General features: G+C 37.4%; 1 protein-coding gene across 3 annotated transcripts in view; it reads right to left on the bottom strand.

The window, feature by feature from the left end:
- The window catches only part of SCAR (wiskott-Aldrich syndrome protein family member 3 SCAR), a 429,470-nt gene extending 412,651 nt beyond the window's left edge, over positions 1-16,819 (bottom strand). For all 3 annotated transcript variants that reach the window (XM_067766214.1, XM_067766213.1, XM_067766212.1), the window contains exon 1: positions 16,655-16,819. The gene's annotated coding sequence lies outside the window, so the exon portion shown is untranslated. The remainder of the gene's footprint in view (positions 1-16,654) is intronic.
- Positions 16,820-17,375: the final 556 nt, after the last annotated feature.

Genomic DNA, 17,375 nt, shown 5'->3' with positions numbered 1-17,375 from the left:
TATATTGATTTGACCTGAAGTTACCTCGAAAACTACTATTTTGACTGTTATAACGCGATCTAAACGCTAATACCTGCCTTTCACTTGCTTGGTTATTTTGTTCTACGATCATTCACGCAACTACATCCTTAGAATCAGTAAACGTAGTTGACGCTAAAATAGATTTTACTAGGTCTGAGCGAGTGTTAAGCCGACAAACGTTGACGGTTTGTTCGACTGCCAACTCGTTCGCTTTTTCCTGCGTCATTCCTTCTATAACTAATGATCGTTCTAAAGCATCGTAAAGTTCCTCAACACGTTTGGCGAATTCAGTATGATTATTATTAAAATCTTTTAAAGATGCAATTTTTCCTGCAACAACTTTCGAGTTGTCAGGTTTTATTCTACCTTTTAACGCATCTTTTATTTGTTGAATTGTTGTTACTTCATTTGGAATTGCCTCACGCGCTTTCCCTTCTAGCTTGGATTTTATGAACGAACTGAAAGTATTTGTCAAATTTTCTTTCATCAAATCTTCTATCAAAACTATTTTATCTATAAAGGATGCAAGTGAACGCGGATCGCCGCTGTAGTTTTCTCTAATTATGGATGCACACATAGTAATAAAAGTTTTCTTTTGCTTTGGAGTCGCCATTGTTGGTTGTTCTTCGCTAATTGTATCTAAATTATTATTGTGAAGTGAATTGGAAAATCCAGCGAAATCATCAAGAAAAGATACGTTACTTTTTTTAATAATACTAGCTTTGTATGCTGAAGTTGTTGGTGCGTCAGAGAATTCTTCCTCAGCGTCAAAATCAGAACTTAATTCGCTTCCTTGTATTAATTCAAAAAGATCTTTGGGTATTTTTATATGGCAGTTAATTCTAGAAAAACATTTAGTAAGTTGTCCTCTGCACTTTGACAAACTTTCGATTATTGAACTAGGCTTATCTCGATTCTCAAAATATGAATTTACTTGTTTTATAATTTCGTTATAGCTTTTAATTAAAGCATCTTCATATTCTATTGACTTTTTCGCTGAGATAGATCGGTTATTTAAAACTCGTTTAGTAGCTTTAGTGAAATTAAAACGTAAGTCTTTGAAATTGGGATCAAGATCTGACATTTGACAACTGAAATCTGAAAACTTTATTACATTTATTGAAAATGTTTTGGAGGTATAAAAGTTGTTTTGTAAAAAAATCGAAAAATTTTAAGGTTAACGCTGATAGGCACTGTTTATACAAAAATAGGGTTAAACTATTCATTCACTCGGTAATTGTGGTATGCAATTAAAAAATTTTTTTTTGTAAATCAGAAAAGTTTCGAAATATTGTTGCTACATGCATAGTATACAAATGTTTATAGCAGGCATGCTTAACGAACGAACCGATATCATTTCGTTACGATAATTAACGTTAATAAACGAAACAAAGTCATTTCGTTTCGTTTATTAACGTTAAAAACGTCAAATTAACGAAATGATTTCGTTTCGTTTTCTGCCATATCAAAACGGAATCAAATCGTTTATGTTCATTATTAATTTCAAACTATGCTGGCAAAGCTGATTGATGGCGGAGTCATTAAAGGTGAAAGCAATAGCCAAGCTGATTGCAACTTTTCTCATGAATTTTGACAGTACGAACATTTCTCAGAGTGTTTTTGACATTACCACCAACGAATTACACAAACAAATTATATGGAGTTTGTGTGTGTATGTGCGCTCGTTGTTACCACCTTACGGCTTCACCATGGCTATAGCATTGCCAGCACAATTCAAACATAAAGTATCACGTTTTTGTTAACGTTTTTAACGTTAACGAAAGCTTTTCGTTTCGGTTAAAAACGAGATACAATTTATCTTGATAATTTCTTTATCGATAATATTTCGAAGTGTTTCAACGGAAACGGTGGAAATTTTTTGATAAACGATTAGCTTAACGTTAAGGTGCATCCCTGGTTTATAGAAAAGGTACATATGTACAAAGCCAAAGTGTCAAATTGATTTGCTACATGCATAGTATACAGATATTGAAGAAGATTACGAACAGAAGCAAAGTGTCAACTTATACACAGAAACCAAATATTAGATATATACGTATATATGTACTAATCTACTCTACTGTACCGCTCTTTGTGTTCTTTGCTTGCTGCCTTCGATTGTATATTGTTGAAATTTGTTGTTGGTATTTTTTTCACCTTTTGCTGATGATGAAAGGTGATGCTGTTGCCAACTGGTTTTTTTCTCCCTCTCTTTCTTTCGCTATGTATTTTCTGGTTGAGTTGATAGTATTGAGTAAATGGCGTGATTTTACCGCTATTAACGGTAGTGCGTTTTAAAGACGTAGCGGGTGGTTATGATTTATGGCGTGGTACAGCATTTTCAAAAGTTCAAATTTTCTGTTCATATATATGTATTTATGCATGTACCACCGCAACTTTTGTTTATAGGTTTCTTTTGTAAAAGTCCACTTTTTTATATGTAATTTTGGTTTTTATTTACCATTTAAAAGTTTTTTTTTTTTTTGAAATTATATTAATTTTTGTAGTTTATAACCTTTTTTTTGTAGATTTTGAAATTTTATACTTTTTTTGTAGTTTTTGAAATTTTATATTTTTTTTGTAGTTTTTGAAATTTTATGATTTTCGTAATCTTGAAATTCTATTAAAAATTGTTTGTAGTCTTTTTGAAATTTTGTAATTTTTTTTTTTTAGTCTTTTTGTAATTTTGTAAGGTTTTTTGTAGGCTTTTTATATTTTTTTTGTATTTTTTGAAATTTTGTAATTTTATAACTTTTTTTTGTGTTTTTGAGATTTTATGTACATTTTTTTTTTGGAATTTTATATATTTTTGTATTTTTTTTGTAGCTTTTGTAAATTTTTTTTTTAAATAATGCAAAATTAAATTAGATGTTACTTCATGTAACTTTTCGTAATAAACATTTTTGTAATATGTATCGTCTTATTTATTTTGTGTGTATAAAGTTATTTCTTTTCTTGGCACAACCACCACCGCACTTTTTATTTTAAAAATCTTGAGTTAACTTGATTTTGTACTACAGGGAATATTTTCTTCCCCGGCGCCACCTTTTGCCGCAGGCATGAAAACGGTCGCCATGTAAGATGACCCTCGTGGTCATCTCTTTTTTTATCCTCACCATTGCACGCGCTGCCGACATGCAGCTTCGCCACAAGTATTATGCTGTTCCAATTTGGTAGTTGCTCCACAGGTCTGCATTCACGTTATTGTTATTGTTATTTCTTTCTAAGAAAGGCAGGAAAGCGATGATGGGGTACCGAAACAAATAAAAAGAAACTCGACACTTTTATTTAATGTTCTTTTATTAAAATACTGAAGCACTTATTAAGGTATTTCGTCACAATATATTTTATATCGGCGGAGCAATCAAAAATTACAACCGGACACTTTGAACGCGCAAAAATTCTGGCGTCATTCAAAGTGCCGTTTGCTAAGATAACCCTCATTGTGAGTGATGTGGTTAATATTTAATGATTGATGTTATGGTCACTCAACACTTATCATAAGGGTTACCTTACACCTACTCCACTGCCTTCCACTCTATTCGCAACATAACATCAATTTAAGCTGTCAAACTATATAGTAAACAATGATATTTTCATATCAGTTTTTAAGTGTTTCCGCAACCTTCTTGCGATGAATATCATTTGAGACGAAGCGTACGATATTTCCAATGTATTTTTTTACTCCCCTAACTCCCCAAACTGAACTAGCTGGCACTGAAACTGATTTAGGAGCCGAAAATAGGCCCATCCCTTCTTTAAATAGTACCGAATGAAAAATGTTTTAAACAGTTTCAACTCCGTATATTTCACGAAAAAATAGAAAATTTACATTTTATAAAGAATTGAGAATTTGGAATACAAAATCGCTCGATTTTTTATTCCAAATTTACACCTGCGGCGCTTATTATTTTTTTAAATAAATAAAAAGAATAAATGTAAAGCGCGATAACCTCCGAAGAGATCTAAGACCGAGCTTCTCTTCCAATTTGCGTCGTCCTCCTCTTGATTTTCCCTACAAATTGGCCGGACGGGACCTACATGTTTTATGCCGACTCCGAACGGCATCTGCAAGGCAGATGAGTTTTCACTGAGAGCTTTTCATGGCAGAAATACACTCGGAGCGCTTGCCAAACACTGCCGAGGTGCGACCCCGCTTAAAAAATTTTCTTCTAATTGAAAAACCTTATTTCTAAAATTTTTATGTTGCTTTGCCCGGGGTGTGAACCCAGGGCATACGGTGTGGTAGGCGGAGCACGCTATAACCGTAGTATACCCTTCTGCGTAGGTGGCCTTCGGCCGCACTTTAAAAAAATAACCCTTAGCCGATCCAACACCGGCTACGCCATGCCATGATTCCGGAATTTTGACTTCCAGAATTAAACATGCAGAATTTTGAAAAAGCAGAATTTTTAAAAAGCAGAATTTTAAAAAAGCAGAATTTTGTTCAAGCAGAATTTTTTGCAATTAACAGAATTTTGTCTTCCAGAATAATGAAACGCTCCCGTTGTAATACCCACAAACAAAATTGTGAACATAAGTGTTTTGCGCGGATATAGTTTTGGTCTCCAAACCGGTGTTGGGACCACACGCTACCAAAAATATCTAGAGAGGTGTCAAACGACGCGTCTTGACATCAGTAATAATAATCCAAAGGCGGAAAATAAAATGTTTAACTCGTTCCAAAGATATTAACGAAACCCCAAAAAATGACCCGCGGGTCACTCTGCACTCGGGGGTGGGATCCAAAGTATTTGCTAATTCTATACGACAGCATGACATTGGAAATACGCGTCCAAAAATATCGAGAGGTGTCAAACGACGCGCCTTGACATCAGTATTCATTACCCTGGGTAGGTTCAACATCGGTCAAAACTATATCCGCGCGAAACACTTATGGGTAATTCTATTTCATAGTTTTTTTGCATAGAACACCTGTCTGCGTTGGCGGCCTTCGGCCGCGCTTATAAAACATTACCCTGGTGGGTCCGACACCGGTTTGGGGATCAAAACTAAATGCGCGCAGAACACCTTTCATCATTAGTGTGTGTGTGTGTGTACAACAACTCTGGCAAAAAAAAAAACAACCACATGAAAATTTGAACCGCTTTTTTGCTATTATCTTTTGACAGAAATAAAAAATTTAATTTTCGCTTTCGAATTCTAAAAACGGAGGTCGAGACGCGTCTTTTGATACCACCTTTGATAATTTCTGATAAAAATTAGGTGGTGCACCATCTTGTAAAACGTTACCCACTATTTTTTGTGTGGGTAGAACAACATTACAACAACCACATGAAAATCGCCAACTTCTGCAAATATCTTCGGACAGAGATAAAATTTTTATTTTCCGGTTTCGGATTATTGTTGTCGAGATTAATACGCGTCTTGATATCATTGTTTACTATATAGTTTGACAGCTTAAATAGAGCTTATGTTGCAAATAGAGTGGAAGGCAGTGGACTAGGCAGTCGAATGTCATATAATGAAGGAATTGATGTTCGGAGTTTTTTCAAAATTTGCCCGAAATCCTGAATCACAAAAGGGAATGTAGTTAAGTACGAAAATGAAAAAATGTAGTTAGGTTTTGCTCCTTTTTTAGCAGATTTTCATTTTAAAATTGTAATATGCAAACCAATGTTCATTCTATTACTTTTTTAGCAGGATATTTTCATTTTAAAAATGTAATATATAAACCAATGTTCCTTCTATTACTCATTTTATCTATGGAGCTTCACATGCACTTTATAAAAACGTACTTTTTATTTTCACGAACTTATTCCTCAATGAAAATAAATGAAACACGTATTAATGTAAGCATTAATCATGTTTCTTACTTCTTAAATCTTATAAATGTGTTAAAAGTAGCAGGACTAAAATAATATTGACAAATCTGATATGTTTTCACCATCTTCGGCGAACGCTAACAAACACTTTATTTGAAAGAAATCTTTCAGTGATTCGTCAAATAAGGGTTACTTTACAATAACGGACGTTAAAAGTTCCCCTGTCACATGAGGAAAAATGAAATACAACTATTTTTATAACATGAAGATAGATAGAAAATTTATTGGGGATTGCACCGCGACCGTTGATCTATTGTGCCCTCATCAGATTGCGTCGCGTTCCAGGAGGATATGTTCTGCCGTCTCTCTTGATGGATCACGAAATCGACATGCATACAAAATTATGTTTTTATTTAGTTGAACGACGATAGAAATTCTTATATTTTTGTGTTTTGCTTTGACGTTGGCGGTGCGTTGCTTATAGATTGAAGCAATTAAAGCGCGTGTGTTCAAAGTCAGATGTAGACGCAACGCAAGTGCCAAAACGACTCAAAAGTCACCTTAAGCTTAGTTGCTTCACGTGTTATTCATCATTATTAATTAAAAATGTTGGATCTCGGAAGAAGCTAAGCTTAGGCAAGATACACACGAGACATAGCTTCGTAGACGCGTACAAAATATGGAATGCATCTACATTTTCTACGCCTCAAGATTTCTTATGGTGTACCTAATACGCGTCTATGAAGATACGCCTCGTGTGCATCTTCCTTTAGATTATTTTCAAAGAAAAAATGCTTTGTTTTTTAAACTTTGCTAATATTCACATCAAATTTGCTACTTCTATTCATTTTTACCAACTATATTTATTCAGTGAAAAGCACTGATAATGCTGGATTTTTGTTTATTGTCAATTACTTTGTTTGACATTCCCAAGTGCTCATGGTTTATTAACAATTGTTTTTGTTTTTATCGGCCTATTGATAAATCATTCAAGGTTCGAATCGAGCTCAAGGCCAGAACAATAATTTTTTCTAATGATAATTATTATAATTTGCCAGTCAAACAAACCACCGCTGTATAGCTAAATGGTTAGCGCAGCATGCCTAAAGCGTACTGATGATGAAGGCTTAGCACCCTTCGAAATGGATCTATCTGCGCAGCTATGGCAGGTTGTCTGAAAAATTTTCTACTTACTATTCCAAAAACAAAATACAATTTTTCAAAATTTAGAAAAATTTAAAAATAACAATAATTATCATTAGAAAAAAATTATTGTTCTGGCCTTGAGCTCGATTCAAACCTTGAATGATTTATCAATAGGCCGATAAAAACAAAAACAATTGTTAATTAACCATGAGCACTTGGGAATGTCAAACAAAGTAATTGACAATAAACAAAAATCCAGCATTATCAGTGATTTGCACCAGATGGCGCAACACTGAATAAATATAGTTGGTAAAAAGGAATAGAAGTAGCAAATTTGCCAGTCAAACAAACCACCGCTGTATAGCTAAATGGTTAGCGCAGCATGCCTAAAGCGTACTGATGATGAAGGCTTAGCACCCTTCGAAATGGATCTATCTGCGCAGCTATGGCAGGTCGTCTGAAAAATTGTCTACTTACTATTCCAAAAACAAAATACAATTTTTCAAAATTTAGAAATATTAAAAAATAACAATAATTATCATTAGAAAAAAATTATTGTTCTGGCCTTGAGCTCGATTCGAACCTTGAATGATTTACCAATAGGCCGATAAAAACAAAAACAATTATCAAAAATTAGTGACAATGTGTTTGCCCGAACATTCAACACTTCCCTTTTTAATGCCTTGCCTAATTTATCTACCGGGTGAAATGTCACTGCTCTGCTACATTTTATAGATAGAGTAATTTTCGTGGTAAGAATTCCATTGAAGTGTAAATTGGTTAGGTATTTGAATTATTTTATACGATGTTTAATGATTAAGTTGAAACGCGACTTTTCTAGTCTTTAGATTTACCGGAAGTGCCGGCCACCATATTTATTTTCAAGGTTGCCCTCTATTTTCATATCGATAGTTTTACAATATTTACAATATGATTGCTTATCTTCTAATAACTTAAGCTACATGTACATAATGGGTTTACAGAAGTAAATTGAAAATTATGTCTGGGTAATAGATTTGCCGAAAATTTTATTAGCAGTATTTTGAATTTTTGTTCCAGTGAAAAAGAAATAAAAGTACAAAATCCGTGCCGAACAAGAACCAAAATTGAGAAAAAGGGACCAGCGGACCATATGGGTTTGGAAAGTGCCATTTTTGTCCAAATGGACTGAGATGGCAACCGTGTTCTCAAATGCAAGCTTCCACATCAAATACATACACATATAAGTACTTCGACATTACGAAATACATTGACGCGTTGTAAGCCAAAGTATTTTTGCATAAAACCTTTTTGACCACCACAATACCACAGATTATATGTAAAATTTCACAAAAATAATAAATTTCTTGAAAAATCACACCGAATAACTGCAGTCCTTGTATACGAATTTAGAAACAATGAGAATGGCAAACACGAACGAGTATGAAATATAATGTCAAAACGTATATGCACATGGTTGTATTTCAATGCACGAAAATGCTTTAAAAACGCATGAAATTGTTAAAGTTAAAAAAAAAATTTTAAAAACTTTAATATAAATAAAAAGCTTCTTTTAATAACAAATACGCCTTATTCATTCTGTTTACACATCAATTGGTAAGGTTTATCTCACTTTAAAATTTAAGCTAAATAATCTAAAGTTTTTTTTTGAAATTGAGTCGAGAACTGTGCGTGTGAATGTGCGAATTTCACCGATCAGATGTTAGTTGCGCTACTTGGTAAAATTTACAATGCTTGATATTTTTAGATGCGTATTAGCAGTGTCATGCTGTCGTAAAGAATTACCATCAATTTGTATCTACATACGAACACTTTCACAAGAATTTTATACATAAGAACACTCTATAATGGTTATAAAACAACAAACAACTATTTTCTATTGTTTAAATTTACGTATTATTGTAAAATTTAATAATTTATTTGTTTACTTTCTGCGAACACAAGAATGTAGCTATTTTATCTAATTCACTACTTGCTTGGTGCTACCATATGCTTTAAATCAGCGATGGGCGAAACGACTCGTATGAGCCTTTTGCTTATACGGGCACGGTTGCACATTTAAGTGCTAGGTGAGGGACGATCAAGTGCAGGTATGTGGGACGAAGAACACAGGAAGAGAATGATATGCAAACACACATAAGATTGATAAAGAGAGAGTATTTGGCCTTATACATATGAGAAAAATAGAGCTGCCGCCGCTCTTATTATGTTCAAATTATTAAGCGTTGTAGGATAAACTAGCCTTTACCGGCGGCTTCGCTCGCACTAAAGGCCACAAATATGTAATGTCGCTTTTTTGATTCACAACTCTAACTGAATTTTCAGTTGTAATTTTAAAAGTTCCTTTATGATTCAAATCATAAACAAAGCAAGTTTTAAAATTAGAAAAATGGTCGCCGTAAATTAAACACACATGCAACACATGCTCCAACAATTTTTGCAGTGTGGATTTAACGATATATGTATGTGAGCTGAAGAAATTTGAAAATTCCTCCATAATTTGAAATTTATAAATGAAAGCAGTTATGTTTATAATAAAACTGGTAAAATTAGTCGTTGTTTATGCGATTGGTACCTTTTTTTTTATTTGTAAACCGATACATCTCTTTCTGGGCTCACGGCAACACTGCCAAAAAGTCTGAAAAGGGGTTTCGTTTTCCCACGATTGTATACGAAACGTGCATTAGTACGTTTTTCTACTACTACTTCCTCTAATGCTACTACTTTAAAAATACTTTTTTTAAATACCTTTATGACTATATTGCCAAATGAAACGGCTTACATATAATTAAATGTATGTGAAGGCGAAATGAATGTCAATAATGCGCTGCTTAACATAACGTCGACTTCAGTCTATGGTTATTCCGTTTTTCGTATTTCTTGCCAAAAAATGTATGTTTTTTTTTCGTACTATTGCAACACAGTTTGGGAATTGGTTTTCGAGGTTGAGAGAGAATATTTTCCATTGTAAATTTTACCAAGTAGCGCAACTAACAGCTGATCGGTGAAAATTCGCACATTCACACGCACAGTTCTAGACTCAGGTAAAAAAAAAAAAAACTTTTGATTATTTAGCTTAAATTTTAAAGTGAGATAAACCTTACCAATTGATGTATATATAGAATATATAAGGCGTATTTGTTGTTTCTAAAAGAAGATTTTTATTTATATTAAAATTTTTATCATTTTTTTTCAACTTTAATTTAACAATTTCATGCGTTTTTAAAGCATTTTCGTGCATTGAAATACAACCATGTGCATGTACTTTTTGACATTATATTTTATACAGGTGCGTATTTGCCATTGTTTCTAAATTCGTAAATAATGACTGCGGATATTCTGTGTGATTCTTCGAAAATATTTATTATTTTTGTGAAATTGCATACTTAATCTGTGGTATTGTGGTGGTCAAAAAGCTTTTATGCAACAATACTTTGCCTCACAACGCGACAATGTATTTCGTAATGTCTAAGTTCTTATATGGATATGTATTTGATGTGGAAGCTTTCAATTGAGAACACGGTTGCCACTTCAGTCCATTTGGACCAAAAATGGTCCTTTCCAATCCTATATGGTCCGCTGGTCCCTTTTTCTCAATTTTGGTTATTTTTCGGCACGGTTTTGATACTTTTATTTCTTTTTCACTGAAACAAAAATTCAAAACACTGCTAAAAAAATTTGGCGCAAATCTATTACCCACATATAATTTTCAACTTACTTCAATGGAATACTTATCACCAAAATTGCTCTATGAATAAAATGTAGCAGAACAATGATATTTCACCTGGGAGATAATTTAGGCGAGGCATTAAAAAGGAAGTGTTGAATGTTCGGGCAAACACTTTGTCATTAATTTTTGATGTTAGATATTTCGATAGGTATTCAATTATTATACAGTTGAAACTTTTAAGACGCTTCATTTTTAGTCTGAGTTCAAACCTCACACGTACTGAATCTAGGCTCTGGTATGAAGTTTAAACTGTTAGGGAAAACGTAAGCATCTATAAAAGCAGCATTAGCACAATTGCTTAGTTTCATTTACTAATTATTGAGTTTGCCACAACGCAAATTTTTTAACTGTCCCTTACTAAAACCTAACTGCGCTATACATTTTATTTCATTGCAATCAAGCAAAACTAGGTTCACAACGTTTTCTTATCCTAGAAATTTGAAAATGTTATACCTAAAGGTACACTGTATTTTTGTTTGTGCAGTTTGAACTAATACTGTTTTCACACAGAATCTTAATGATCTCATTTCACCTGCTAATGAAATCGTAAATTTTTTGCTTTCACACAGAAGTAACTGCTCGATTAGTATGAAGGATGAGACAATCATGGCGGAACGATACAAGGTGGGAGTATGGTGACATACCTACAAACAAAAAAAATTCCATGTACTTGTAAATTCGATGGACAAATGTCAAAATCGTACTGCGCCGGTAGTTGATGTATCAAATAAAATAAAAAAGGTTATAATCAGCTGTTCGATGCGGCCACCTTGTATCGTCCGTTCAGTTTGTGATCGGTCGCGTTTGTTAGGTGGGGCGAAGCACTGATACAACAACAACAACTAGGCTATTACCACCGTGGCTACCGCCACGGTGATGCACAAATTTTTTTGTGGGTACAAACACAACAACAACCACATGCAAATCGCTAACTTCAACTGCAAATATCTCCGGACATAGATAAAATTTTTTCTTTTCCGCCATCGGATTATTGTTCTCGAGATTAATACGCGTATTTTGACACCCCTCTCGGTATTTTTGGTAGCGTATTAGCAGTCGACCCCTAAACTAGACTATTACCAAATATCGATAGAGGTCTCAAAAGGCGCGTATTGACCACGACAACAATAATCCGGAAAAGAAAAATTTTATCTGTACGAAGATATTTGCAGATGAAGTTGACGATTTTCGTGTAGTTGTTGTAATGTTGGGTAGTAGTGCAGTTTACGGTACCCACCCTAAAGTTGGGCCAAGATTTTCGAGTGAGGTGTCAAAAGACGCGTATTAATCTCGAGAACAATAATCCGATGGCGGAAAAGAAAAAAATTTATCTCTGTCCGGAGATATTTGCAGTTGAATTTGGCAATTTGCATTTGGTTGTTGTTGTGTTTGTACCCACAAAAAAATGTGTGCATCACCGTGGCGGTAGCCACGGTGGTAATAGCCTAGTTGTTGTTGTTGTATCAGTGCTTCGCCCCACCTAACAAACGCGACCGATCACAAACTGTCATCAATATCCTCTAACGGGAGTCCAAGGAAACTTGCTGTTTCAACAGGGGTGGACCATAGGGAAAGGGGTGTTAGAGGCGTTGGTTCCACATTACAATTAAAGAGATGGTTGGTGTCATGTGGGGACACATTGCAAGCGGGGCATACATTTTGTATGTCGGGGTTGATTCTGGATAGGTAAGAGTTTAACCTGTTACAGTATCCAGAACGAAGTTGAGCCAGAGTGACACGCGTTTCCCTGGGGAGTATGCGTTCCTCTTCCGCAAGTTTTGGATACTTTACTTTGAGTACTGGATTCACCGGGCAATTCCCGGCATAAAGGTCCGACGCCTGTTTGTGGAGTTCACCAAGGACCTGCTTGTGTTTTTTCGCTTCATACGGCTGGGTTCTCAGGTGCCGTATTTCCTCAAAATGCTTACGGAGATGACTACTTAAGCCCCTAGGCGGTGCTGGCTCGTCAATCAGATGTCTGTTGGGATGCCCAGGTTTCAATTCAACAGGAACTGTTTGGTCAGCATCTCGTTTCTTTCCCTGATGGGGAGTATTCTCGCCTCAGTATGCAGATGGTGTTCTGGGGACATAAGAAGACAGCCCGTGGCAATTCTGAGAGCAGTATTTTGGCAGGCCTGTAGCTTCAAGGTGGGTAATTTTTAGGCTTGGCGACCATATGGGTGACGCGTAGCACGTAATCGGCTGGCTAATTGCTTTGTATGTAGTCATGAGCGTTTCTTTATCTTTTCCCCAGGTACTGCCAGCAAGGGATTTGAGGATTTTGTTACGGCTCTGAATTCTCGCAACAATTGCGGCTGCGTGCTCACCAAAATGTAGATCCTGATCAAACGTCATACCCAAGATTTTGGGGTGTAGGACAGTCGGCAGCGTAGGGCCATCGACGCGGATGTTCAAAATGGTCGACATTTGGGACGTCCATGTTGCAAATAGGGTCGCGGAAGATTTAGTCGGTGGTAATGCCAGGTTTCGCGAGGCGAAAAAACTGGAGAGATCAGGGAGGTAGCCGTTTATTTTATTGCATAGCTCATCGATCTGTGGGCCTGGGCCTGTGGTCATTACTGTGCAATCATCGGCGTAGGAAACGATTGTGACTCCTTCCGGTGGTGAAGGTAGCTGAGATATGTAGAAATTAAACAATAGTGGGGATAGGACACCACCCTGTGGCACCCCTTGTTTAATTCTCCTTGGCTTTGATGTTTCGTTTCTAAATTGCACCGATGCCTGCCGACCACCCAGATAATTTGCGGTCCACCTTTTAAGACATGGGGGAAGGGTAGACCCTTCCAAGTCTTGCAGTAACGAGCCATGGTTGGCCGTATCAAAAGCTTTTGATAGGTCCAGCGCTACGAGTACTGTTCTATGGTGGGGGTTTTGATTTAAACCGCAATTTATCTGGGTGCTAATGGCATTTAGCGCGGAGGTAGTGCTATGAAGTTTTCTGAAGCCATGCTGATTGGAGGCTAGCTGCAAATTTGCTTGGAAATAAGGGAGCAAAATGGCTTCGAGCGTCTTTGCTACTGGCGATAGGAGAGATATCGAATGCTATGACTCTCCTATTTTAGCTGGTTTACCAGGTTTTAGTAGCGGGACCACCTTGGCCATTTTCCATTTCTCGGGTATGACAAAGGTGGAAAGAGACAGGTTGAAGACCTGCGCTAAATATTTGAAACCCTCTTTCACTAGGCTTTTAAGCATCGGCATTGCTATGCCGTCTGGGCCCACTGCTTTGGATGTTTCAGCGCGACCAATGGCGACCTCAACCTCTTTAGCGGTGATGGTGATTGGTGACGCGATGAATTTGTGTTTATGTGCGTGTCTGCTGGCCCTCCGTCTATCTTTGTCGACCGTAGAATGCATTATATATTGTCGGCAGAAAGCGCTCGCGCATTTTTTCGCATCCGACAGCACTTTGTCGCCAAAGGCGATGGAAACTTTGTCTTTGTGCTTAGTCGGATTCGATAGAGACTTTACGGTGGACCAAAGTTTACCCACACCGGTAGAGAGGTTACAACCTCTTAGGTGCTCCCCCCATTTCGCCCGCTTGTGTTCATCCGCAAGCAATCTGATGCGTTGGTTTATATCCCTTATTTGGGGGTCGCCTGGATCAAGCTGCCTTATAAGGTCACGTTCTCTCGCTAAGTTTGCGGCCTCCGCCGGGAAGTGGGGCCGGATTTCAGGAATTCTCCCGGCGGGGATGAAACGTGCCGAGGCGGATACAATGACCTTGCGGAAGGCACGCTCCCCTTGGCGGGCATCAGTCGGGATAGGGAGGGCGGCAAAGAGGTTGTCTGTAAAAGATTTATATTCTTCCCACTTTCCTTTTTTAAAGTTTATGAAAGTGCGTTTTTCGGTGACGATGAGGTCGGCGGTACGCTCGAGCGAAATAAGTATAGGCAGGTGGTCGGATGTCAATGATACCATCGGCTGCCAGTTGACGTAATAGGCTAGTTGAGGGGTCGACTGCTAATACGCTACCAAAAATATCGAGAGGTGTCAAACGACGCGTCTTGACATCAGTATTAATAATCCGAAGGTGGAAAATAAAAATGTTAACTCGTTCAAAAGATATTAACGAAAAACCGAAAAAAGACTTGCGGGTGCCTCCGAAACCGGGGGTGGGATCCATAGTATTTTTGCGCAGAACACCTTTCTGAGTTGGCGGCCTTCGGCCGCGCTTATAAAAAATAACGGTAATAGTCTAGTTGAGGGGTCGACTGCTAATACGCTACTAAAAATATCGGGTGAGGTGTCAAAAGACGCGTATTAATCTCGAGAACAATAATCCGAAGGCGGAAATAAATATTTTATCTCTGTCCGGAGATATTTGCAGTTGAAGTTGGCGATTTCCATGTGGTTGTTGTTGTGTTTGTACCCACAAACAAAATTGTGGGTAATTGTGCAGTTTAGGGGCCCACCCTAAAATTGGGCCTTTTTGAGCGAGGTATGAAAAGACGCATATTCACATCTAGATCAAGAATCCTAAAGCGGAAGTTAACTTTTTTTACCCGTTCAAAAGATATTAACGAAAAACCGAAAAAAGACCCGCGGGTACTTCCGAAACCAGGGGTGGGATCCATAGTATTTTTGCGCAGAACACCTTTCTGCGTTGGCGACCTTCGGCCGCGCTTATAAAAAATAACCCTGGGCTACGCCATGCCAAGTCCGGGTGTGTGGTATAACCGTGGCTACCGCCACGGTGATGCACAATTTTTTTGTGGGTACAAACACAACGACAAACACATCAAAATCGCCAACTTCAACTGCAAGTATCTCCGGACAGAGATAAAAGGTTTCTTTTCCGCCTTCGGATTATTGTTCTCGAGATTAATACGCGTCTTTTGATAGCTCACTCGAAAATCTTGGCCCAGCTTTAGGGTGGGGCCCCTAAACTGCACTACTACCAAATTGTGCATCACCGTGGCGGTAGCCACGGATATACCACACACCCGGACTTGGCATGGCGTAGCCCAGGGTTATTTTTTATAAGCGCGGCCAAAGGCCGCCGACGCAGAAAGGTGTTCTGCACAAAAATACTATGGATCCGACCCCCGGTTTCGGAGGTACCCGCGGGTCTTTTTCGGTTTTTCGTTAATATCTTTTGAACGCGCTAAAATTTTTATTTTCACCCTTCGGATTATTAATACTGATCTCAAGACGCGTCGTTTGACACCTCTCTCGATATTTTTGGTAGCGTATTAGCAGTCGACCCCTCAACTAGACTATTACCAAAATAACCCTGGGTTACGCTATGCCAAGTCCGGGTGTTTTTGGTGGGTACAAACACAACAACAACCACATGAAAATCGCCAACTTCAACTGCAAATATCTCCGGATATAGATAAAATTTTTCTTTTTCGCCATCGGGTTATTGTTCTCGAGATTAATACGCGTCTTTTGACACCTCTCTCGATATTTTTGGTAGCGTATTAGCAGTCGACCCCTCAACAAGACTATTACCGCCACGGTTATACCACACACCCGGACTTGGCACGGCGTAGCCCAGGGATATTTTTTATAAGCGCGGCCGAAGGCCGCCAACTCAGAAAGGTATTCTGCGCAAAAATACTATGGATCCCACCACCGGTTTCGGAGGTACCCGCGGGTCTTTTTTCGGTTTTTCGTTAATATCTTTTGACCGAGTTAATATTTTAATAAATATTTTCTGCCTTCGGATTATTAATACTGATGTCAAGACGCATCGTTTGTCACCTCTCTCGATATTTTTGGTAGCGTATTAGCAGTCGACCCCTCAACTAGACTATTACCCGATATTTTTGCTTGCGTATTAGCAGTCGACCCCTCAGCTAGACTTTTACCATAGTTTTGGACGCGCATTAGAAGCGTCATGCCGACTTATAGAATTACCAGGTGGCTTGAGCCAGTGATCTTTTTGTATGGATTTATCAATGGTGAACTAATTGAGTATTCAAAAAATATATGATATACACACCTTGAAATAAGTAAGCAGAAATCGGCCAATTAATTGCATTCAACTCAGTTACCCACAATTAAATAAAATCAATCATAGGAATGCTAAAAAAATATCAAACATGTGTAGTGATGGAACGATATTTCGCTATTGGTGATTGCATCGCCAGTATTGACAAATCGCTAATAGCTATACCCTTCAAAACGCGGGTACTCCATATATAGTGTAAGAATACTCCTTTAGGAGAATAGGGGTGTCCCAAAACTCATACAAAAAATGTGCTCCAATTAACATTGCGATGTCCTAGGAGAGGAGTAGGTGATCCCACTCTCGCTTTGTTTGTGAGTATTCCATAGAGTACATACGTGAGAGTAGTTTCACTGTAGTACTCTATGGAGCACCCACAGAGGATCATATGCCAAAGTACTAAAGGGGAATTCCCTGCAAAAATTGTTGGATTACGTGTTCCATTTTCTTCATGTTGGAGTACTCTAACAATACTCCTTTGCAATGTGTTTGCGGACCACCATCAGCCGATCATTGCTCGTTTTTAACGACCATGATCACGACACGATGACGATCGAACAGAGTTACCAAAAGTAAAATATTGCATAAAAATAACTGATAATAAAATTTTACTATGGCAACTCAGATAAAATGCAACCGCGCACTGCTTTTATGTATACATACTATAGTAAAGAGAAATATTAGTTTCTTTATTCACGCAAATGCTAAATAACAT

This window comes from Eurosta solidaginis, chromosome 2 (assembly GCF_040869045.1).
Source record: "Eurosta solidaginis isolate ZX-2024a chromosome 2, ASM4086904v1, whole genome shotgun sequence".
Lineage (NCBI taxonomy): Eukaryota > Metazoa > Arthropoda > Insecta > Diptera > Tephritidae > Eurosta > Eurosta solidaginis.
This window is presented reverse-complemented; position numbering and strand designations above follow the sequence as displayed.